This window comes from Caretta caretta, chromosome 10 (assembly GCF_965140235.1).
Source record: "Caretta caretta isolate rCarCar2 chromosome 10, rCarCar1.hap1, whole genome shotgun sequence".
NCBI classification, from domain to species: domain Eukaryota; kingdom Metazoa; phylum Chordata; order Testudines; family Cheloniidae; genus Caretta; species Caretta caretta.
The window spans coordinates 27,643,144-27,669,852 of NC_134215.1; the positions used below are offsets into that span (position 1 = coordinate 27,643,144).

The 26,709-nt window shown below is 40.3% G+C and overlaps 1 protein-coding gene across 40 annotated transcripts in view; it reads right to left on the bottom strand.

The window, feature by feature from the left end:
* RBFOX1 (RNA binding fox-1 homolog 1) overlaps nucleotides 1–26,709 on the bottom strand; it is a 2,443,894-nt gene that overhangs the window by 224,471 nt on the left and 2,192,714 nt on the right. Inside the window, exon 1 of one of the 40 annotated variants that reach the window (XM_048868162.2) lies at nucleotides 3,371–3,395. The exons of the other annotated variants lie outside the window; for them this stretch is intronic. The gene's annotated coding sequence lies outside the window, so the exon portion shown is untranslated. Of the gene's footprint in view, nucleotides 1–3,370; nucleotides 3,396–26,709 lie in introns of those variants that run through there. 40 annotated transcript variants of the gene reach the window in all.

Here is a 26,709-nt window from a genome sequence, read left to right on the forward strand (position 1 = left end):
GTTTCTTTTAGAATCTGATTGGGGTTTTTTTTTAGTTTCCTAAAAAAACCGAAGGTTGGTCTGTGCTCATCTTGTTTATTCTCAAGCCTTCCCAGGATAGGGGGTGTGGGGGCTTGGGGAGATATTAGGGGGAGTAGGAACTCCAAGTGGTCCTTTCCCTGAGGTTGTCTAAATCACTTGGTGGTGGCAGCGTTAACTAATCCGAGGTACAAGGGAGAATTTGTGCCTTGGGGAGTTTTTAACCTAAGCTGGTAGAAATAAGCTTAGGGGGTCTTTCAAGCAGATCCCTAGAGTTCAGAGTGGGAAGGGAACCCTGACAAGGGTTTATCCACAGTAACTTTACCTATTGATTGCAAGGCACTAAGAGTCAGGATTATGGCTTGAACAGAGTTTTGATTAGAACTAGTCTGCAGTTCTAATGGAATCCAGCATTATTTTGTAATATCAGTAATTGAATCATTCTAATTTTTCGCCCTGCTGAAATTGCCCTGAAAAAATCCAGAAATCCAGTAATGGCTTAGGCGAGCTTCACTTTTATACTGTGTGTGAACTCAAATCATTCAGTGTCCATCTCTCTTTTTTATTGAATTAATTTTAGTTTTCCAGTGCTTTTGTTGCCTTTGATTGAACATAGATGACCTGATTTGAGATGACCACATTGTACAGCACTGCTTTCTTGTTTGTACTGGCAAGGGCAGCATTCACTTTTTGGCACTGTGCTGAAATTATGGAACATCATGTCTGATGCTATTTACTTTCTAAGATTAAAATGACTATCAAAATATCATTGGGCACAGGGAACTGAGAGATTGGCTTCCTGCCTCAGCTACACTTTGTTATACTTGTTTATCACTGTGATCATTTGTGTACTTCAGTTAATGTTTATGTTAAGATAATTTTATAGCGTTTATGAATAACTATTTGTTTCAACAATGTTTGCTGTTAGCAAAATAAACCACAACGCTAAACTGAAGGGCAGCTTTGCTCACTGCTTTTGCTGAGGCAACAGGCACTCACACTTACTGATCCAATGCTGCTTTTAAATCCAGGTTTTCTACACACTGTCAAAATATCATGAAGGACTCCAAATAGAGAACAATCAATTTAAAGAGTGAATCTCTTGTTATAAGGAAGTGAAGAGAAACTCTTGAATTGCTTCAGTGTAACTGAAAAGACTTTTACTCTCCCATACTGCTTGGTGAGGTCCACTGTGTTTATCTCCTACAAATGCTGCTATTATTACAGGTAGCAACATAGTGTGGTAGACAGGGCATAGTAATGGGAGTCAGGGGACCTGGGTCCTTTTTTCACCTCTGCTAGAGATGTGTTTTTGTGACCTTTGGGAAGTCATTTTACCACTCTGTGCCTTAGTTTCCTCATCTGTAAAATGGTGATAACGATACATTTACTGTTCTTTTTAAAAACTGAAAGTGTAAAGAGCTGCATTCAAGGGAATTATTTCTTCCATCACTTCTTCTCTAGAACTACTGCTCTAGGACTTTCACACTCTTCATGAAGTCAAAAACTCACAAAACACAATTACTATAGCAAACTGTTATGTAAAGGAAGGGCTTACATGACACAGGTAACATACACGCTGCTGCTTTGAGATGTATGTGAGTTCAGAACAAAATGAATCATGGGACTATGCACAAGAAATTGCACCTATCTTAGTTCTAACTTTCATGTTCTTAAAAATGCATCTGTAAAATTACTGCTCAAAACAATTTCATGTGGCATTTAATACATAGCACAGAGGAAGATTTTATTTGGAAGGAAGTATATTCAGAATATTGTTTAAAATTTACAACTGTGTAATAAACACTGCCACTAATTTCCAATTGTATTAACTTAGCCTCGAATACTGTACTTAATTTTTTACCTCATGTACACATTCTTTTTTGTTTCCAGAACAAGATAGCACTGAGAAAAAAAATTCAAACTCATGCGGTTTCTTAAATCTAAACATTCTTAACAACATCAAAATCCGAACCTTAGTTTTTACATGTTGACAGTCTATAGTCACTTATTTTGGGAAGGCAGAATAGTAGTTTTTAAAAACTTGCTTTAAAACTTGTGAAATCAACTGTCTAGTATTTAAACTGGAACAGTTGCACTTCAAATGAAATAAACTATCTGAAAATAATTTTAGAGAGTTCAGTATTTGCTAAGTGTGCAGCTAATCAGATAGAGAACATTGCAATAGCTTTAGTATTCAGGCAGCTTCTAGTTGCAAAAGAAATTCAGATTAGATACAGCTATATAAAATTGATTGCTGCTAGGTATTCAATCAGAAAAAGTGATTCTTTTAAATATTACAATCACATGTTACGGTACATCACTCGTGTCAAGTTAAATTTAATCATATCAGCATACTTAAAGAAAAATCCTGAATACCTGCTCATATCCCCATGCCAGGAGGGCGTGCACGAGACTTTATGAAGTCTTTCCCTTTTAGTTAATATTCTGATGTCTGTATAGAACAATTCTGATATGCACTATATCCCACAACTAATCTATTGTATTGTCTTTTTTAATGTATGCTTGACATAACTAACCTCATAGAGCAGAATGTGCACTGTCAATTACTTCTGTTCTTCTAAAGACTGCTCCGGTAAGGGATGAAATGGAACAATTCCCTTGAAGTAGAAAATAGGCATAATCTAGGTGCTGCTAATTTGCTTGGGAGAAAAGCAAAGTCATCCCCTTGCCCCTTGTTAAACCACCTACAAAAAGTACAGTAATTTATGCTTGCTAATGCCCAGAGTCTCGATTTGCCTTGAAAGACTTAGGCCTGGTCTACACTACACCGTTAGAGCGAAGTAAGTTGCTTTGCTGACCTAGTTGTGGCAGTGTCTTCACTTAAATTTGGCTCTAGCTGACATAAGTGCCTTTCTACACCAATTTAGTAACACTATCTCTGTGAGCAGCATGAAGTCATGGTGGATGTAATTAGGTAGACACTACATTGCTTACATTGACTGATATTGGCTTTCAGGAGCCATCCCACAATGCGCCACATGGACAACACAATCAATAGAAGCTCTCCTTGTGAGAGTGTGCACCACTGACACAAGGAGCCAAGTGTGTTTACACAAGCAATTTAATAACTACAGTGGCTGTATACCGACATAAGTTAGGTCAACATAATTTTTAGAGTAGACATAGCCGTAGGTGTGTGAAGAGGATGTGCTGTATGTTATTTGCTGGAACAGACAAGATATTTGTGAAGTGTGATACAGAAATCAGTGTGTTCTACTGTAATAAACACACTTATTTCTGTACAGCGGAAGAGGGCTTGCGCAGAACAATAAAAATTCACACTAATTTCTCTGCTACAATTTACAGCAAATGAGTCAAAGGTACATACTGTGGAGATGGCTAAAAAATGCTCAAAATTCTTGCAATTGCAATGGAGATTTCTGTAGAATTCTATGGACTCTTCACACCCTCCTTGAAGGATTCTGAAGGAAAAGACGGACTGTCATGCTCATTATACACAGAGACCAACTTCAGGCAGGGAATAACTTGACTTCAATCCCAAAACCTCATGTTTTTACAGTCTCTACAGGCATCACCCCTTAGCACCCCTTGTAGCTGCTATATCTGAAGTCAGGGTGGGGTGGAGACATGGATGTGTGTTACAAATCCACTTTAAAGGAGTCTTAACCTACTTAAGAATCATTTTGTCTTAAGTGGATGTAAACTTTGCATGGACTGAAGAGCCCCTGAAGACAGTGTCCAGGATATGGCCTAAGTCTAAAAGGGTGAAGTTTGACTAATGTTGTGCTCATCTGTAGTTATCACTCCAAATCAATCTTCTTATTCTGCAGACCCCTTCATTGGCTCCCTAATCCTCACACTCATCACCTGCCTTCATCTCGCCTCTCATTTCATCTCTGTCTCTCCAGGCACTCTTCCATATCCTCCCTCCTAATTGCTCCCTTTTGTCTCCTCCTCCTCCACTCAACTTCACAGGCCTAATTCTCCACTGCTTGACACACTATACAGTCATTTATACTTGTGTCAAGTGAGTGCAAAGTGGATGTAGAATGCAAACAAATTGGAGTGGTAGCATTTTATACCCGCTATGAACAGGCATAAATGACTGCAGAAGATACAAGGCAATAGAGAACGAAGACCTATGTCTTCTTTGGTCATGAATATCCTAGGAACTTTGATTCACAAGTGTTCAGTCTATTTTTGCCTCCCCTTTTTCATGTTCCAAAGGTCTTCTTTTAAATTCCACCTTAACTCCTAAAGGTCAGCTACTTAGCTGGTATACACTGTTATTGCTACATTGAAGACAATCTGGCCCTGTGACTCTTGTAAAGCTGTCCTATGTTAATCCATTCATGAATGGTGGCTCCATATCTTTTGCACTGTTCTCACGCATCAGATCTGTCTGAGTTACTATTATCATAATTTATTTGTATTACCACAGCACCTAAGAGCCCTACTCATGAACCAGGACTCCACTTTACAAGGCACTGTACAAACACAGAAGAAGACAGTTTCTGTGTCAAAGAGGTTAGGTTGCAAATTATTCTGGGCAGGGACCTTGGGTTGCTACAACCAGTTTAACTGAGAGTGAACAGCCTTTCTGTTGTGGGCCATTTTAGTCCCTAGAAGGCCCAGGGTCAGAGGACTGGAAATATAGGTTAGAGCTGGGCACAGTTGAGGACACAACCCCTTCTGAACAAACATAACAACAATAGCAGTTTGTTTTATTTATATTTATTGCTTTCCAAAATTGCAGGCAGTGAACAAATACTAGTACTAGCATTGAAAAATGACAGTAATCCATATTGCTAAAATCTTAAATCATCCACAGGAAATTAAACCAAACCAAATAAAACAAAAGCAAAGGAGAAGAAAGTTTTGCATGAAGGAAATCTGAGAAGGTTAACTGGGGTCCTCAAATAAAAGTCAACAATTAGTAGTGTCACCAATTAACAATGACAATAGATATCCGAAACAAGTTTTTTGGTGCAATATATACAATTGTTCAGTGTCTTATTAAGAAGAAAATTCAAGGGCATCTTCCAAAACTAGCCATGGAAAATTGGTTTAAATTAGTTATTTTCTAATGAAAAAATTACCACCTGAAATATTCAAGGTACTATCTTAACTTCATTTTGGTCACACAGATTGAAAACTCAGCTGAATGACCAGATTTAGGGTCTCCCTCACACTTCGGAAGCAAATAAATTTAAAACATCAACATGTGACTGATACAACACTGATACACTATATTGATGCAGTGTATCCAACAGAGAAGATACAATATTATTCACACATGCTAAAAAAGAGGCTTAGCCTTGACTGCTCTATGGTCAGGCCTGAGAGTGAGGATTTTAATCCTGGTTCTGAAACTATATCTGTGTTTTGGGGCAATTAAATAAATCTCTCTGCCTCAAGTTCCCAAGTCTGTAAATGACATGCTAATGCATACCTAACTACCAGGGATGATTAGGATATGCCTGGTTTAAATTAAATGAGTGTCCACAGAACCTCTTCAATCAGTTTAAGTTAAACCAGTGCAACTTTCTGATTTTATAACACTTTTATTTCTCTAATCTGGATCAAAGATTTGTAAATAATCTGCATTATCCTTCTGTATAAGAGTGTATTTGTTTTCTGTCTGAATTAGCTGTGGCTCATCTATACTGGACTTCACATGCCATAATTTTGATATAAATATATAGTTATACAGTATGGCAGACTAATTAGCAATGTATTGTCTATAAACAATTAGCTGGTTATTGGGGCTTAATGGTCAGTATTACGGTCCACTACAGATAACCATATTTGTAGTACAAGGTGTTTCAAATAACTTTTGAAATGTAATAACAGGAAAAGGCATGATTAATACAACTCTTAACCAATTCATTTGCAGCTATATTAGCTAAAAATATGTCACGGACTATTCAGTTACACACTAATTCCTCTCTGGAATTCAGATAGAATTCACATAGAAAGTAGATTCTACATAGGCTGGCAGTAATACAAAGATTTGCTTCCATAAATATGCAAATATTTGAAAGAGAGAGAGAATATTTATGGCTGTGTAAACACGCCTAGCATATGTTTTTGGCAGGGTGCATTTGCGTTGTACCATATGCATTCAGGGGTCTATTCTCCAGTTGATGTGCAGGTGGTTTACATAGTTAACTCTCATTAAAATTAATTCCTGCACATCAGTACCAAAAGATATATCAAAGTCCATAAATAATTATCTTGGACTAATATCTTTTTCCACTGAATAAGACAAAAGACCTCATTATTTCTCAGTAAATTAAATTCTGAGAGCTCTTCTCTGACATGGAGGATTGCCCTGCTACGTAACTTGAAAAAGTCCCCAGTGATCTTGGAAACACAGGAGTAATGGCAGATTTTTCAAGGCAGGTCTGAGGCACATATATGGAAGCCTAACAGCAGAAGAAAACACCAAGTTTAGAGTTGTAAGGTTTTACCCACAGAAGAGCTTCACTATATTCAGAGGTTCAATATATTCACCTTTGTGCATCTCGCTTCCAAATGTCAAAGCACTGAAAGAATTTACGACATAAGTGGTGGCTTGGGTGGACTCATACAGGGCTGAATTTAATTCTTTAAGAAGTAATTACTATACTGTGAAGATACCTGTCTCAATGGATTGCTTCTTTTTGTTTTGTGTATCTATTTGTGTGTTTTAAAGAAATGTTTACATCTCAAACTCTAATTAGGGTTGCCAACTCTCTACTCGCACAAAACCGAACACCCTTGCCCCCCCACCCTGCCCCTCCTCCGACTCTTATCTGAGGCCCCACCCCCTGCTCACTCCACCCCCACCTCTGTTTTTCCCTCTCCCCACCCTCACTTGCTCATTTTCACCAGGCTGACTCAGGGGGTTGAGGTGCGGGAGGGGGTGAGGGCTGCGACTGGGGATGTGGGCTCTGGGGTGGGGCCAGAAATGAGGAGTTCAGAGAGCAGGAGGGTACTCTGGGCTGGAACTGTGGGGTTCAAAGGGCAGGAGGATCAGGGCTGGGACAGGGGGTTGGGGGGCAGGGGGGAGTGAGGGCTCCCGCCTCGGGTGTGGGCTCTGGGGTGGGGCAGGAGATGAGGGGTTTGGGGTACAGGAGAGTGCTCTGGGCTGGGACTGAGAGGTTTGGAGGGGGATCAGGGCTGGGGCAGGGGGTTGGGGCATGGGAGGGAGGAGGGGTTCAGGGCTGCAGGCTCCAGGCAGCACTTACCTCAAGCAGATTCCAGAAGCAATGTCCCCTCTCCAGTAGCAAAGCTCCTACCCAGAGGCACAGCCAGGGGGCTCTGTGTGCTGCCCCGTCCGCAGGCACCACCCCTGCAGCTCCCATTGGCCGTGCTTCCTAGCCAATAGGAGCTGCGGGGGTGACACTTGGGGTGGGGGAAGCATGCGGAGCCCTCCCTGGCTGCCCCTACGTGTAGGAGCTGGAGAGGGGACATGCTGGCTGCTTCCTGGGAGCCGCGTGGCGTGGAGGCTAGCAGGGAGCTTGCAAGCTCCGCTGTGTGATGCCGCCAACCGGACAGTCAACTGCCCAGTCAGCGGTTCTGACCACAGCCACCAGGATCCCTTCCTACTGGGTGTTCCGATTGAAAAATGGACACCTGGTCATGCTAACTCTAATCTGTTGGACCAAGCAGGGAACATTGTGGTGGAAGCAAGATTCCTCTGTAACAATTTATGAATATGGTGACCTAGTTACTGAGCTGTTTACAATGTTATTATGTTGGGTTAAATATTGGGATGTTAACTGTATGAATATGTTCATTTTGTTTAATCCTGGGCTGTTGGGGAAAAAAGGCAGAAAGCGGAACAATGGCTAGAGATGGCCACCCACCTGCCAACACTTGCGGGCAGTGCACAAGCCATTTGCTTTGATGTTCTACCTCTGATCCCCTGAGAAGCTCATGAGACTTCTTTGTCAAAGGGAGAAGGGTGTTCAAGCTTGTGAGCACAGGAAAAAGCAGGGTGAGAGACACTTAAGAGAAATAGGCTGTCCCAGATAACAGAGGTGTCATAAATATAAAGGGAAGGGTAAACCCCTTTGAAATCCCTCCTGGCCAGGGGAAAGCTCCTCTCACCTGTAAAGGGTTAAGAAGCTAAAGGTAACCTTGCTGGCACCTGACCAAAATGACCAATGAGGAGACAAGATACTTTCAAAAGCTGGGAGGAGGGAGACAAACAAAGGGTTTGAGTCTCTCTGTATGCTGCTCTTGCCAGGGACAGAACAGGAATGGAGTCTTAGAACTTTTAGTAAGTAATCTAGCTAGGTATGTGTTAGATTATGATTTCTTTAAATGGCTGAGAAAAGAATTGTGCTGAATAGAAAAACTATTTCTGTCTGTGCATCTTTTTTGTAACTTAAGGTTTTGCCTAGAGGGGTTCTCTATGTTTTTGAATCTAATTACCCTGTAAGATATCTACCATCCTGATTTTACAGGGGGGATTTCTTCATTTCTATTTACTTCTATTTTTTATTAAAAGTCTTCTTGTAAAAACTGAATGCTTTTTCATTGTTCTCAGATCCAAGGGTTTGGGTCTGTGGTCACCTATGCAAATTGGTGAGGCTTTTTATCCAACATTTCCCAGGAAAGGGGGGGTGCAAGTGTTGGGAGGATTGTTCATTGTTCTTAAGATCCAAGGGTCTGGGTCTGTAGTCACCTAGGCAAATTGGTGAGGCTTTTTACTAAACCTTGTCCAGGAAGTGGGGTGCAAGGTTTTGGGAAGTATTTTGGGGGGAAAGACGCGTCCAAACAGCTCTTCCCCAGTAACCAGTATTAGTTTGGTGGTGGTAGCGGCCATTCCAAGGATAACGGGTGTAATATTTTGTACCTTGGGGAAGTTTTGACCTAAGCTGGTAAAGAGAAGCTTAGGAGGTTTTTCATGCAGGTCCCCACATCTGTACCCTAGAGTTCAGAGTGGGGGAGGAACCTTGACAAGAGGTTTCGGGTGAATGGAAAAGGGAGGTCTGCCTAGGGTCTCTTCTAAGCAATAGGACTCAGTTTGGTAAGACAGACATGCATATAGACTATTTGTTGTTTTAAAATCCTTTTTCTCTAATGTTATCCTTTGTTCTTATTGTTAAGATTAAATTGCACCTTGGTTTAAGAAGGCTGCCTAGTCACCAGTTAAATTCTCCCAAAGGCATGAACCACAAGGATCTGAATGAAGGGCTGTGTAAACACAGTCAATACACAGGGTGCTGTAGCTCAGGGTGTGGTCTAAGAGGGGGAAAACCATGTGATTCCACCCCAGGAGAGGTAAAGGTATAAAGGCAGACACCTGAGGGGCACAAGAGACCACAAAAGGGACCTTCCTATGTTTCTAGGGAGAAAAGAAATCTTGATTTCAAAAGAGAAGTCAAACTCTGGATGGCAGTCTGGAAAAAAAATTAATAGTGAAAGGATTTCTTACCAGCTTTGTTTTGCTCAACAATATGAACAGTCAGCAAAAATGTACAGCTTTCTAAAGGAAGGGCGGGCAAAGCAAGAAGATGGTGACACTGCTCTTTTGGATTGAGATGATTTGGGGCATGCTGTTAACACACAGTAATCTAGATTCACTTCTAGTACTGGATCTGGCCTGAAAATTGAAGTGGAAAACCTAGACTAGCATAACGGTTTTGGACCACTTACAGTAAAGATATCTAAGTTTTGAAGGGCAGCTGCAATAATGGTTCAATATGCCATTGTGCAACTTCATGACAGCTTCAGAAGGTTGCACAGTCCCCTACAAACCACTTGGTCCAAAATCAGAAACTGCTGCATGATTACAGAAGTTTCAAGTCACAGCTAGACAGTGTGTCATTCTTTTAGGTAATGAGGAAAGCATCTGTCTTTAAGGAGGAGGAGAAGCCAATCTGAAAGTCCCTGCCAATTTATTTTGGCTCCAGGAATCAGAGAAAGCTCTGCAACCTTCCATTATAGGAAGCCTGCAGCCTTACCACATGGCATGAATATTCTAAAACAATAATTGGGATATGAATAAAAAAAGGAGGCGGAATAAAGAGAGAGGGTGGTAAAAAAAAGCTTATCCTTATCGTCAACATAAAAGTAGGCAAAGGTGTTAAGATCACTAGCTTTCAAGTGAGGAGACACACCACCCACTACAAACAAGTTACTTAATAGGCCGTTTCTGCTTAACAGCTAAGAGAGCTCTCTTCACCCTGCTTCCATCCCATTACCACATTAGCCTGTATTAACAGTGAGCTCTCATCTGGTAATACATAGCACCTCTGCCTGTGGGTATTAACACATGATGCAAATGAAGATGTAAAGAGGAATCAGCTCATCAATCACAATCACAGAGGGACGCAGAGCAAGGCAAAAGGATTAGCACTTCAGCCTCACTCAGGTCTCTTTCCTATCAGCACTCTAGTTTAATTAAACACCACCTCAAGTGCTTTGTTACCACTGAAAAGCTCAGTGTTGAAGGCTAGCTTTCTGTAATCTAAGTGCTGAAGTTAATTAGAAAAGAGTAAGAGAAAAATGTACATTAAAATTGGTGGGATTCCCCTAACAGAAGCGATCTACACCTTTGTAATAAAGATTTGCCTTTCTGTGGATTTAGAATAACATGTTAAATAGCCTTTATTAAGCTACAACCTTTAACTTTGAACCATGGGCATACCATTGTTTTTCTTAAGCAAGCCTACATTTAAATAAGTAGGCTTCCAAACCATTGTTCGAGTTTCACAGGATCTAAACCAAAGGGTGTTTGACAAAACCTTTTCCCCGCTTCTCAATCATTACATTTTTTTAAAAAATTTAACTTAACATATTGGATGCTTGTCTTCACATTTCCACAGATGAACACAAAAGCAGGTCGCTAGACTATGCTACACAATGCCCATTACAAGGCTATTAAAAAGAAAATGTTTTTAAAACAAACAAAAATCTTAACTCAATACTACAAAACACATCGAAGAGCCTAACTCAAACAAAAATGCATTGGTAGCCTTAGAAACCAACAAAACAAAACTGCAGACACATTTACAACAATTTAAACCAAAATAATGTGTTTAAAAAGAAGTTCTCTCCTTCACTTGCCTGCCGCGTGACCTGACTTCAGGCTTTTGTGGTTCCTCTGCGGAAGCCAGTGATATCACTAACACCTGAAACAGCGCAGCACAGCTAGCTGCACTGCTATCAAGGGAAGCCAGGGACACACTGAACCTTGGATTGAACTGATAAAGTAACTGCTTTTCTAATTTTTAGTCTTGAAATGGGAATATATATGTCATACTCCAGTCAACACACACATTCTTTTGGGCTGAAATTCACCTCTATGCAGAGGCATGCTCAAGGCCTATGCACCACTGATATCTCACTTAGCTAACTGGGGTCGGGTCTAGTGGTGCACACTTCTACATAGGGATGAATTTCTACCTCTATGATTTGGGATCTTCCCCATCTCAAACAATACCTTCACCTTTAATGATAAAGCCTAGTTGTAGGTTTTAAAATCAAACCTATAATGTTATCCACTGATTGGCATTACAATTTATCCAGGCGGTGTATATACTCGAAAAAGGCCTGAAATATAACTTTTGTAACAACGCCATTTGTAGAACTGTTACCATATCTTTTTAATTCCAGTGGGAACAACTGTTTTCGAACAAATGGTTATTTTCGTGCAGTATATGAAACCCAAGCATTGCAGCATTAAGAATCCAAGAAACTTAACTTAAGTGATTTTCATTGATTTATGTTACTAGCAACTACAAGAAGTAAAGGAAAAGAACACAGTATAAGTAAGTAAGTAAAAGAATACAGCTTTTAAAACATATTATTTGGGTTTAAATTGTAAATGTCTCTGAAGAGGAATTTTTAAAGGCTCTCAGTATATTTTTGTTTATGAGTTAGGATAATAGACTTATTTTTTATTATTGATTTAGGTTCCTTTTTGTTTGTTTTTAACATGATTTTTGACAGTGACTGTTTACATATGAAAGCACTATCATGATGCAAGTAGATAATTGATTGTACGTTCATATAGCATCTTGTATCTCAAAAGATTCCCAACCTCTATATAAACGTTCCTCTCATCGTGTAGATGCATACATGGGCTGCCTCAGGTCCTAATGAAATAATAAATTCCTGGGCTGGAACACAGCAAACATTTAACAGTGCACAGTAACACTAAACAAGAATTTATTTCAAGATGAGGGGGGTGGGGTAGGGGAGCAACCACAAAATCCACCTGCCATGGCATTAAGAATTTAGGTAGGAAAGAATGTAATTACTCACATTTGAATGTGGTTACATATTAGCCTCTCAACTCTTGCCAAAAAAAAGTGCCATTAGATTGTAAAATATGAGCACAGTCAAAACCTCAGTTTTACACCTCTGCTGCAAGACAACACCTCTGGCAACAGAGTCTCATTCCCCTGCCCCAACACTGTGTGAGGGCATTGTTTTAGCAGAGATTCAGGGAGGAGACTTCTAATTACTAAGGGCCTAGTTCTGCAAATACTTACACATGTGAGTGACAAATATGAGTAAAGTTATGCGTATATATGTTCCCAGAACTGGCCCTTAAAATTCCACCATCATAACCTACTGCACACTGGGTTTTCCTTTGGGTGGCAATCGGGGCGGTGACCCACTCCAGTACAACTACACCTGACGTTGCTTAGCTTGTGAAATCTGCTGAGACCGCAGCCTCTGGTGATACAGCTGCTGCATACATCATGCTGTGTGTTTGAGAAGTATGCCAAGTATAAGTTCATTTCATTATGTGTGTTAAGGCTTCCCCTAGCCCCTTTTGTTACATTTGTGTAACAAACTTAACAACACACTTATTATACTGAATATATGTTAAGTGAGAGGCTTCATTGATCAGATTTCCCCTTTGGGAATTCCAGTTTGTAAATTATATGTCTTATTTTAACAAATCATATCTACAAAAACCTTGGCAATACATTTGAAAATATAATCCATACAAAAATATAAACTATCATCCAAAATTAATATAATCGGTCTAGTCAAATGGATGCTCGTTAATATAATGAATCAATCAAGCAGAAAGACAAAAACCACACAAATGTAATTGTAAATGTAAACACCTCTCCCAATGTAGAGTAGACCCCTTGTACATGGATGAAATTGAGTCCTACTGAAATTAATAGGACTACTCCTGCTTGAAGTTATGTATGTGCTTAAGTACCTCGTTGAATATGGGCCACATAACTGTTCCATTGGTATTATATCGTAAACCTACATACATGATTAATTTCAAACTTTGTATTTTTCCAATAACACTGAAGACTTTTTTTTAAGGGAGAGGAACTTGAATAGTCTTTGTGCCCAACCCTACAAAACTCAGGTCAATGCTAGTTTGTCATTAATTTTAATAAGAGCAAAAGTGAACTAACTCAATTTATTGTCCATCTCTGCTAGCAATTAGTGGAATGTCTAATATGCCCTGTAACTTTTATTACTGTGCTAAAAGTTTGCCATTTTATTCTTCATTTTTTCTCTAAGCTTATATAACACAAATACACTTTTTAAAGTGCCCCTGCATTATCCACAGTTGGTGGGCAGGATTTTTCTTTCTATGGAATAATTTCTATGGCTCCATTTGTTAAAGGAAAAAAAAAAGCTTCTTAGATAGGCACTTCATGCTTTCTGTGCAGAACATTCACTGTATGTGGGAGTGCCTTATTTGCATAGTGGCATGTGGGTAGGATTTGGACAAGCATATTGAAGTACATGACAATCAAAAACAGAGATCTGGAAAATCTCTTATAGCTCCAAAAAGTTTGGTGACCAAGTTTCACTAACTCAGGTACACATTTTAATGGGGAACTTATGCACCAAATTCTGGACCTTATTCATAAAGTAAAAAGGTTTTGAGCTCTTCAGTTTCTATGGGGTAGCAGCATAAATCCAGAATAATCTAATTTGTTATTCCATCCAGGGTCTTGCACAGCAAAATCAATAAGCACTGGAATTTTGATCAATGTCAAGAGTTTGCATGTGATTTTTCTATCTACTAACATGAAGAACAAGTTATAGCTAATCTCAGTCAGCAGTGTACTTTCAATTTAATAACAGATCCTTCTTTTGATGTGATTTGACTGTCAGTGCATTGTTTTGCTAGTACTACTAGAGAAGAAAAAACTGAAGATGTGAAATGAGACTACCAGGGGCAATTTCTAAGGTATGGTATAGGTCTTCATTCTGCTACCGGCAACTTATTAGCTAACCCAAGTTAAGAACAAACCCTTTTTTGCATTGTACACATATCCTTTGCTAGGAGCAACCTTTGCTTGCTGGACGAGCAATACATGAACTCAGTGCAAACTGTTCTGAAATCCCAGATTATGTCAGCAGCCAATTTGCAAATCCACTCTGAGCTGTTCAAATTGCCCCATTCAGCCACAGTTATAGCCAAGTATCTGGCAAGGTGCTACTGTGGCCCTCATTTGGGCATCGCTGCTCTAAACAGGCTCTAATATTAGTTTCCTTTCCTGTAGAGACTTCTTTCTAATCTGCCTTACATTCTCTAGAAAGTAATAAATAAATAATAGGAGAGCAGAAGAGTGAGTCCTCTAGCCACTTATCTGGAAATTTTTCTGCTTAGTTTCAGCACTTTTGCCATGTCTGCATCTCCCATGAACTGCAGCAAGAAATACAATGACAGAATTATACTAGAGCAATGTACAATTGAGATGTGACCATTTGTTCCCCCCAAATTCATTCTAAATCCCATCATCTCTGACATATCTCATTTCACTCCCTTCTCCTTTATCCTGCTGACAACAGTGGGGGATTCAAGTAACAATCAGCTTTTGCCACATTTCTCTGAGATAGGATATAAATGACTAAGGATTTTTTTTTATGTGATAAACAGGGACAGCTTTTGCTATGGAGAAGGGTCACCCAGCTCCCCCCGACTTTTCATAGGTCTATATGCTTCATTACATCTTCCATGCTCCACCCCACAGGATATAATATAATCACACACAATGTTCTATCTGCTGACACAACTTTGCCTCCCTCCCACAAATTTTTCAGATATGACACCCCTGGAAATAATAAAAATTTTCACATACCAAGATGGTCTGATAAATGACATTAATGTTAGCATGTATTTTTGGAAATCCGTTATTAGTACTGTCTTCCTGGGTATAGCTCAAGGTTTTGCTGATTACCATTATTATATATTGAATTGCTCTCATATCTATAAATGTCCACTTATATAATAATCAGAACAAAAGAACAATTATTGTATTTTAGTGTGACAAATGGTCTGGACCTCTGTCCATAATACACAGTTAACAAAAACAGTAACAACAACAAATACTGCTAAGAAAATATTAACCAGAGCCCTGATCAAAATTAGGGCTCATCCACACAGGAAAATGATACCAGTTATACCAGAACAACTGTACTCGTATAAGTAAACGAATATAACTATACGGGTATAAACCCAATGTGGACACTCTTATTCTAATATAAGATTGGCCCTCTTATCCTGGAATAAGTGTGTTCGCCAGTGGGGAGGAAGCAGTTTATACTTTCACTTATATAGGTATAACTTCCCTGTGTAGACAAGCCCTTAGATACAATCAGGAAGGCCAAAGCACAATTGGAATTGCAGCTAGCAAGGGATGTGAAGGGTAACAAGAAGGGTTTCTGCAGGTATGTCAGCGACAAGAAGAAGGTCAAGGAAAATGTGGGACCCTTACTTATTGGGAGAAGCAACCTAGTGACAGATGATGTGGAAAAAGCTGAAGTACTCAATGCTTTTTTTACCTCGGTCTTCACAGACAAGGTCAGCTTCCAGACTGCTGCACTGGGCAGCACAGTATGGGGAGGAGGGGAGCAGCCCTCAGTGGTGAAAGAAAAGGTTAAGGACTATTTAGAAAAACTGGACATCCACAAGTCCATGAGGCCGGATCTTATGCATCCGAGGGTGCTGAGGGAGTTAGCTGCTGTGATTGCGGAGCCATTAGCCATTATCTTAGAAAACTAGTGGCGATTGGAGGAAGTCCCAGACAATTGGAAAAAGGCAAATATAGTGCCCATCTTTAAAAAAGGGAAGAAGGAGAATCCGGAGAACTACAGACTGGTCAGCCTCACCTCAGTCCCTGGAAAAACCATGGAGCAGGTCCTCAAGGAATCCATTTTGAAGCACTTGGAGGAGAGGAAGGTGATCATGAACAGTCAACATGGATACACTTAGGGCAAATCATGCCTGACAAACCTGATTGCCTTCTATGATGAGATAACTAGTTCTGTGGATATGGGGAAAGCGGTGGACATGATATATCTTGACTTTAGTAAAGCTTTTGATATGGTCTCCCACAGTATTCTTGCCAGCAAGTTAAAAAAAGTATGGATTGGATGAATGGATTATAAGGTGGATAGAAAACTGGCTAGATTGTCGGGCTCAATGGGTAGTGATCAATGGCTCGATGTCTATCTGGCAGCCGGTATCAAGCAGAGTGCCACAGGTGTTGGTCCTAGGGTGAGTTTTGTTCAACATCTTTATTAATGATCCGGATGATGGGATGGATTGCACCCTCAGCAAGTTTGCGGATAACACTAAGCTGGGGGGAGAGGTAGATATGCTGGAGGGTAGGGATAGGGTCCAGAGTGACCTAGACGTATTGGAGGATTGGGCTAAAAGAAATCTGATGAGGTTCAACAAGGACAAGCGCAAAGTCCTGCACTTAAGACGGAAGAATCCCATGCACTGCTACAGGCTGAGGACCAACTGGCTAAGCGGCAGTTCTGCAGAAAAGGACGTGGGGATTACACTGGACGAGAATCTGGATATGAGTCAACAGTGTGCCCTTGTTGTCAAGAAGGCTAACAGCATACTGGGCTGCATTAGTAGGAGCACTGCCAGCAGATTGAGGGAAGTGATTATTCCCTTCTATTCGGCACTGGTGAGGCCACATCTAGAATCATAGAATCACAGAATATCAGAGTTGGAAAGGACCTCTGGAGTACTGCATCCAGTTTTGGCCCCCTCCCCCACACTAGAGAAAAGACAAATTGGAGAGAGTCCAGCGGAGGACAACAAAAATGATTAGGAGGCTAGGGTGCATGACTTATGACGAGAGGCTGAGGGAACTGGGCGTATTTAGTCTGCAGAAGAGAAGAGTGAGGGGGGATTTGATAGCAGCTTTCAACTACCTGTACGGGGGTTCAAAGAGGATAGAGCTCGGCTGTTCTCAGTGGTGGCAGATGACAGAATAAGGAGCAATGTTCTCAAGTTGCAGTGGGGGAGATCTAGGTTGGATATTAGGAAAAACTATTTCACTAGGAGGGTGGTGAAGCACTGGAATGGGTTACCTAGGGAGGTGGTGGAATCACCATCCTTAGAGGTTTTTAAGGCCCGGCTTCACAAAGTTGGGGTTGGTCCTGCTTTGAGCAGGGGGTTGGACTACATGACCTCCTGAGGTCTCTTCCAACCCTAATCTTCTACGATTCTATTATAAGAATTCTTCCATCAACCTACTTACAACCTTCTTCTTCTTCCATCAACCTTTCAGGGAGGTGGATTACCTATGTTGCTGGGAGAACCTCTCCCATTGGCATAGGTAGTGTTTACACTGAAGCGCTACAGCAGCACAGGTGTGCTGCGGTAGTGTTTTAAGTGTAAACGAGCCCTAACTGTTGCTGTATTCTAACTGAAAGAAAAGGACAAGATTAATTCTGACTCTTAAAAATGACTTAATACATTTCAGATTGCAGGCACCATTTGTGTCTAAGAGAGGAACTGTCATAAATATAAAGGGAAGGGTAAACCCCTTTGAAATCCCTCCTGGCCAGGGGAAAGCTCCTCTCACCTGTAAAGAGTTAAGAAGCTAAAGGTAACCTCACTGGCACCTGACCAAAATGACCAATGAGGAGACAAGATACTTTCAAAAGCTGGGAGGAGGGAGAGAAACAAAGGGTCTGTGTGTCTTTCTATATGCTGGTTTTTGCCGGGGATAGACCAGGAATGGAGTCTAATGGTACTGGCAGGTACCGCTAGATGAATCTGCCAAGGAAAGGTCCGCCTTCACCACACATCTCGGGTTGTATGAATTTAATGTACTCCCTTTCGGGCTGCGAAATGCACCCGACACCTTCCAAAGACTTGTAGATGGTCTCCTAGCGGGATTAGGAGAATATGCAGTCGCCTACCTTGACGATTTGGCCATATTTTCAGATTCCTGGGCAGACCACCTGGAACATCCACAAAAAGTCCTTGAGCGCATAAGGGAGGCAGGACTAACTGTTAAGGCTAAGAAGTGTCAAACAGGCCTAAACAGAGTGACTTACCTTGGACACCAGGTGGGTCAAGGAACTATCAGCCCCCTACAGGCCAAAGTGGATGCTATCCAAAAGTGGCCTGTCCCAAAGTCAAAGAAACAGGTTCAATCCTTCTTAGGCTTGGCTGGTTATTACAGACGATTTGTACCGCAATACAGCCAAATCGCCGCCCCACTGACAGACCTAACCAAACAGAAACAGCCAAATGCTGTTCAGTGGACCGAAAAGTGTCAGAAGGCCTTTAACAAGCTTAAAGTGACACTCATGTCTGACCCTGTACTGAGGGCCCCAGACTTTGACAAACCGTTCCTAGTAACCACAGATGCGTCCGAGCGTGGTGTGGGAGCAGTTTTAATGCAGAAAGGACCTGATCAAGAATTCCACCCTGTAGCGTTTCTCAGCAAAAAACTGTCTGAGAGGGAAAGCAACTGGTCAGTCACTGAAAAAGAATGTTATGCCATTGTCTACGCTCTGGAAAAGCTACGCCCATATGTTTGGGGACGGCGTTTCCACCTGCAAACCGACCATGCTGCACTAAAGTGGCTTCACACCGTCAAAGAAACTAACAAAAAACTTCTTCGGTGGAGTTTAGCTCTCCAAGATTTTGATTTCGACATCCAACACATCTCAGGAGCTTCTAACAAAGTGGCTGATGCACTCTCCCGTGAAAGTTTCCCAGAATCAACTGGTTAAAATCGTCCTTGAGATGTAGAAAATATTGTTAGTCTTTATGTACTTGGTAGTATATTTAGAGATGCATGTGTCTTATTAACTCTGTTTTTCCTAGAGCTCCAGGAAGAAATCCCAGCCAGTGTTTCACCCTAGCTGAGATTTGGGGGGCGTGTCACAAATATAAAGGGAAGGGTAAACCACTTTGAAATCCCTCCTGGCCAGGGGAAAGCTCCTCTCACCTGTAAAGGGTTAAGAAGCTAAAGGTAACCTCTCTGGCACCTGACCAAAATGACCAATGAGGAGACAAGATACTTTCAAAAGCTGGGAGGAGGGAGAGAAACAAAGGGTCTGTGTGTCTTTCTATATGCTGGTTTTTGCCGGGGATAGACCAGGAATGGAGTCTTAGAACTTTTAGTAAGTAATCTAACTAGGTATGTGTTAGATTATGATTTCTTTAAATGGCTGAGAAAAGAATTGTGCTGAATAGAATAACTATTTCTGTCTGTGTATCTTTTTTGTAACTTAAGGTTTTGCCCAGAGGGGTTCTCTATGTTTTGAATCTAATTACCCTGTAAGGTATCTACCATCCTGATTTTACAGGGGGGATTTCTTTATTTCTATTTACTTCTATTTCTATTAAAAGTCTTCTTGTAAGAAAACTGAATGCTTTTTCATTGTTCTCAGATCCAAGGGTTTGGGTTTGTGGTCACCTATGCCAAATTGGTGAGGCTTTTTATCCAACATTTCCCTGGAAAGGGGGGGTGCAAGTGTTGGGAGGATTGTTCATTGTTCTTAAGATCCAAGGGTCTGGGTCTGTAGTCACCTAGGCAAATTGGTGAGGCTTTTTACCAAACCTTGTCCAGAAAGTGGGGTGCAAGGTTTTGGGAAGTATTTGGGGGGGAAAGACGTGTCCAAACAGCTCTTCCCCAGTAACCAGTATTTGTTTGGTGGTGGTAGCGGCCAATCCAAGGACAAAGGGTGGAATATTTTGTACCTTGGGGAAGTTTTGACCTAAGCTGGTAAAGAGAAGCTTAGGAGGTTTTTCATGCAGGTCCCCACATCTGTACCCTAGCGTTCAGAGTGGGGAAGGAACCTTGACAGGAACTATTTTATGCACAGCCATACAGTGGATTTTACCTCATTATCAAGCCCCTGGTGCTGTCAAGTCCCCTGAAATGCTACTGACCAGTCCAGTGATTAAAAAAGGGGGCCCGATTCAGGATGGGGCGCATGCAAGAGGGGAATACTTCATGATTTATTTGAACACTGATTTAAAGCCAACTACAAAACAATAAATAAAACAAAATAAACATAAAATAAAACCCAGGCACCAGACACGAAAACAAAAACAAAAAACACTGCATGTTTGGCCTTAAATCTATAGCAGCAGCACATAAAAGGCAGCACATTTATATGCTGCACTTTCTTGTAAAATCTCGACATCTGTGAATTTCATAACAGATTTAACAACTTGACTGCAACCTATCAGCTAAATCAAGTCTAGTTGCCTTATTATGCAAATGTAATATTCAAGTCTCTGTTCCGTAAATGCTAGTGTACTCAAAACCTGGCACATCCAACAGATTGCAAAACTTCCCTCACTCAGTGTATAAGTGGGGAAAGTCACAAAGTATGAACGGGAATTCCTTACTGTTACTAGTTCTGAGATGAAGTTTAACATAATAGCTCATTACAAAGCATTCAGCAAGAATTTGGCTTTTTTTTTTTTTTTTTTGCTCAGCAGATTAAGGTTCTGCCCTAAAAATATTTGCCATGAGAGAACAAAACTGAATCCAGTCATAAGTACCCCTCCATGTGACCAGTCTATTGAGATATATGATTCCAACACCAATGCACAGATTATGCAGAGTGCACAAACCTTCTAAATTAGTCCTGTTGCCATCAATGTGAAGCACTACTGCATTTCGGCCTAGTCGCAATTTTTGTCTCAATGCCTGTCTAACACCATGAATGTCTATGGAAAGTAGAGAGTCTTCCACTGAAAGCCAATAGGAGAGTCTCAAATTCTGACACTGCCCACCAATTCCCAGGACTACTCCATCATTTTCAGCAGATGGCTCTGCATTTCCAAACATGCAGCTGAAAGCAAATTAATTCATTAAAAGGTGAAATAATGCAAGCATTACTCAGGAGGACCAGGAAACAGAGAAGGCCTCTGGCAGATAAATATGTGACATAGCCAAAGGCAAATCCCCAACCTTCCTCAAACTGCTCCTAGGAACCTCAGTTAAAATAGCAAATGACAAGAGGCAGGACTGAGCTGCCTCAACAACTACCCTCTGCAATCCCAGGAAACTAAGAACATGGGAAATGCCCACATTGTCCTAACAGAACATCCTTGATCTCTGTTCCAGAAAACATATGGATAAAAATAAAAAACAAAATGTCTAATTCCTGCCACTGTTAGAAAATTCCTTCCCAACATCAAATTTGGACATCAGTTTCACCTTGTGCAAAAATCACTATATATAGCAAGTGAGGCAAAAGTAATGGGCAAACTTTTTTTTAACCATTTGCTTTAGCCAGATCTGAAGTGCTTGACATGTCTCTGTTTATGAACACACTAATTGCACTATCTTATTTTTTGAAAATTCAGTTTTCAAAATCCAGTTTAAACTTGACATTTTGTGTTTTCAAAATGTCATGCAAAATTACTGACTTTGGCAATTTTGGCTTGTGGAGACATATCAGAAGGGATAAAGCAACACAAAATCAGTCTGTCTCTCTGACTCTACACAGATCAGGTCAGAGGGCATATTTATTGTCATTATGACATGGTAGCAGAATCCCACCATGCACCCGAAGCAACAAGTTGGATGACAAAAGCATAGCACTGTGAGAAATTTCTTTTAAGACCCCCTGACGTGGGTCTAATAATAACCTGAAAAATCAATATATTGCAAATAAAACTTTTTTTCTATAAACTCTATTATTCATCACTGTAGAAAGACAATGTTCAATACAGAAATGGTTTGTAGTGTGTGGCTGCCCTGTGGAATATTGAATACAGTGGCAAAAGTTATTGAGTTGCTTTTGAATAGCTAGACCAGTATTTTCAAACTTCAGAGTCTGACATTAGTGTCGTAAGTCCATATTTAAGCACGTAGTGGGGCTGAGCTTCAGAGGTGCTGTTGTGCATCCACAACTGCTATGGAAGTTTGAAAATGTTGTCTATTTAATTTGCAATTAAATTGTATGTTAAGTAGTGGGGAGAACTAACAGTTAAAGCCAGGGTTTCATTCATCTGGAACACTATTTTGTCTTTTTAAAAAGGAAAATTATTAATTTGTTTCTAGAAATGCTACAGTCCTAACATAGGAATTCTAATGTTTGGATCTTGAGAATGCCAAAAATTATTAAATTGTTTTTCAGGGTTTTGAAGGAAAAAAAGTCAACATTTATAAAGATTAATACTGGAACATGGAGAACAATCTCTATTTTACGAAAGGGGTTTTTGGTATTCTTTTAAAGTGTGTATTTTTTGAAAATGGGAGTCTAGAAATATGCATAGTAAGCACAAACCCTTTGGGGTATTTTGTTTTCCTTCTTTTAAAAAAATTGACTTGGAATAGCATTAATTACAGTTACAGGATGATCTGATTTAAACCTAGCAGTGCAAATGATCTTAATCCCATGAAGCCACTGCAAACAACCAGCCTACAGATTGGATCAAAAACAGCCAAGATACTTTTTTTTAAGTCCTATAAATATAAGCTTTCACAAAGCTGCCCAAGATGAAAAATATTAATATATCTTATTTTAATCAGATTGGATCTGTTTTTCCAATGATATTTTAGGCTGTTCAACACATTTAAAAGAGCCCCTTTTTTGTGACCGATTTTTGCAATTTGTCTCTTTTATTGTAGACAAACATGGAGAGGCAGATCCTCAGCTGGTGTAAATTGTCACAGTGCCCCCAATTGACGATTTTCTCTTAGAGTTCAGTTGGAAAGTCCAATGTTCAGAAGTTGGTGGGGTATAGCGTTGACATTTTTAACACTGAGAAAATGAGCAACACTAATTTTTTAATAGCTAAGTAACAAACAAAGGCTAAGCTCTCAATTAGTACATAAAGGCCAAGGGGAAGAAACAGACATGGCAACAAATATGTTCACATTCATTCTTTCTCTTTCTTTCTTTCCTTCCTTCCTTTTTTTTTTTTTTAAGGATCCTTTTAAGATTTTTCCTGTTTATAGCCTAAGCCCAAACTGTGTGCACATCTCTTATTTTTTAAAGTTCATATATTTATCTAGATGTACATTTTCCATCCCAATCTCTTACATGTCTAAGTAGAATATGGAAAAGAAAGGTCATATTTTCAGTTATGTTGTATCTAATTCAAAAATAAAAAAAATAATGCTGCGGACTAGTCTCAGGCAAAAGAATTAAAACAAGCCCTAGATGAACTTGACTTGCATGTAACTGTTGCCATCTTAATAAGGTGAGAGCAGCTTTTGAATCCCAGGCAGATTCAGAAGCTGCAGCCCAGGCCCCGCCATATGGAGACAGCCTGGAAACTGTCAAGTTCACTTAGCAAATTTTATCTTTGGGGAGTCAGTCAGGCAAGCTAGATCGGAATAAACAGAATGCTGTTGAGATCTGGAGGCTAATGCTGGTACAGGCTGGACTACTGAACCAAAAAAATCAGTTTTAAATAAACATGTGCTTGACTAGAAAAATTAGCAATAATTAGAGCTGGGTGGGCATAGGAACAACTATATCTGAATTTTATTGGGCTCTGGAAAGCACTACAATCTCTCTGGGCTTGAAAATTGGCCACACCTGTTCTTCCCTTTCGTCTTCCTATAACATAAAATGTGCTTTTATTATTCTATAATCTATATATGGGCAAAGGTCTGATTATTTTGAAATATTCATATATTCAGCGTACACAATAATTATACAATCCATTTTTGTCATTGTGGGAGCAACACAGGATGGTAACAGTGAATAAGTTTATGTTCACATGATTTACGTGCAAGTCAAAGCTTCTTCTTCATGCTCTGATAGAAGGAGACAGAAGTCTGGGCCTCCAAACCTATAAAATTCCGTATTGATGGATGAGGGTAAGGTGGTCTTTGTTGAGCTTTGGGTAAGAGCCAGAATCTTAAATGTAATCTTCTGCATATGCTTTTTTTGCTGATATTCAGCATACAAATAACATAAGCCTTATCCATTTTTGTTAGTTGGTTTGAACCAGACCCAATTCTGTCAAGTCATTTATAGAAAGAAGGACAATAAATGAACAGTAGTTTTAAAAGGCCTCATATTCCTTATTCATTATATTAGCATTTCTCTTACTGTGGCCTGTGCACAACTGGTGCACTGTGAAACACTTGCTGGTTCTGGGCCACAGAAAGCTCGCTGGCCACATGGTGCTGGCTCTTCATGCCGGCAGCTGCTAAATCGAAAAGTGGGTGTGAAAACAAAAACAAACAAAGAAAATGGGACTTTCCTTGTGTTACTTTTCTATATCAAGTGTTACAGTGTTTGCCACATGACCATGAATGAGCGGAGAAGTGGACTGTGAGATGCTGAATGGAAAGAGAGGTGTCCACAACACCCTAAATTGTGGACCATACTATAAAAAAAAGTTTTAGAACCAATGTATTATGTAAAATAGACAAGGATTATTTTGTGTTTTGTGGGGCGGGGGGGCTTTATCAAGAACACATTTCCAAGCAATGGAGTTCAGTTGCATCTCACCTTCAGTTGAAATGGTCAAGATCTACCTAGTCGTTTGCTAGTACTGTTAGCTGAGCTAACCACAGTTTTTTTTTTAATTCCCTAAAATCTTGAGGTAAATAATGGCATCTGTGTTGCATAGTCTTGCTACAGTATATCACTACTCATTCATAAGCCTGCCCTTTTTCTTCCAGGAGCTTCTAACTTCTCTTGTGAAGGCTTCGGATGGTAAGTACTATTGCAAACTCTCCCCCCAAAGTCACAGCCTGCTGAAGAATGTAGAAGCTGAGGATGCAGAGGTTCAAGTCAGCTAGTTGTAGTGTTGTCATAAAGCTAGAAGTGTTGTCATAAAGCAGAGAAGACTTTTCCCTAATGGCCTTTAGGACCATCTGCAACAAGCAGACCGGTGTGCTGGGTTTAGTGCTAATTAGTAGGAGCCTCGCAGGGGGAGATCAACCCAAATTTGTCTCATTCTAGACATAGGCGCCAACTCCCACAGTACAAAAAATAGTGGATGCTCAGTACCCACCAGCCACCTGCCCATCAGCTGCTCAGTGGGCCCCACCCATCAGCTGCTCAACAGCGAGTGGGAGGCGCTTGAGGAAGCGGTGCAGCAGGGGTGGGAAGAGGTGGGGTGGGCCCTCGGAGGCAAGGGCAAGGCGGGTAGGGGTGGGGTTTAGGGGGCAGAGTGGGGGCAGGAAGAGGTGGAGTGGGACCTTGGCATGGAGTGGGGTGCAGCACCCACCCAGAAAGAAGAAAGTCGGCGCCTGTGATTCTAGAGCAGAAAGTAACACTTATTAAATTTAAGAAGAAGAAGAATTCATATTTAGATGGCTCATTTTAGAGCTGGTCAGGAAATTCCAAATGTTTCAAAATGTAAAGGATATATTCAGCAACATTTTCACAATTTTTTCCCTACCAGCTCCAGTTTAGCATGTTTTAGGCTGTGAACTGTAGTGCATTATAATACAGTTTGAAGGATGCTGAATTACAATCTGTAATAGTGGGCAGATTCAAGAGCTGAAATTATTTAAGCTATCTGCTGTAGCGATTACTAGGTCACAGGAAAACATTTATGAGCTCTTTCTCAAACACACCACAAATTCCATGCATCATGAGGCAAGTTCATTCAAACTGGCATAGCAAGTGTAATTTACACCTTCCTACACCCAACACAGGTTTCACTTCTAGGGGAGTGGGAGGGAAGGTAGAGGTAATGTCATCTGTGCTCCACTGCAATTTTGCACATGTGGGTTGCTGAATCAGCACATGCCCTAGATGCACTACTCCTTCCCCAGCAAGTCACCTTTTGGGGCTTTGCTGATTCCTACTGGATTTGCCATCAGTCCCTGCCATGAACTGGACTGCTCAATCCAAGCTGAGATTTAAGAATATCCTGTGTGTGTGTCTTTAGTCAATCTGTGAGCTAGTGTTAGGGAAAACTACAGGCTTTGTCTGTGTCCTACAGCCTGACAAAGCATCATTTTTATATTTACTACAGATTAGTCCTCTATCTCCTCTAATGTGATAGTCTCTTTACAACTATTTTTCACTGAAGCAACTGCCCCCTGGCCAACTTACTATACCTCTCAGCCAATAAAAATCCATGTACTTAGCCTTAGATCAGCTAACAGTTAACACATTAGTCAGAGAAGTTGGTGTTTATTGTTAGAGTTTTATGACAACTCATGTTTATAATGGAAGCAAAAGCACCACAGGATACATAACAATGCATGCCACATGCATTTGTGTAAATTAATTCAAATAGAGTATACCAATAAACTAAAAATAAAACAACGTATTTTCTAATTATGGGAGTTTGGTTTGCTTTTATTTTGCTTTCTTCAGAAACATCCAGTGCTGGACGTTGTTGAAGTCAGTATAATAGACCCGACAATTTGTCATGCCAAATCGTTTATTCCTAATTCATACCTTTAAAAACATATACCTTCAATACTATTCAAAAGAAAATAAATAAAATCTTTAATTTTAAAACCTTCCACTTTTTAGATGATGACATTGCTGATAACCGCATAT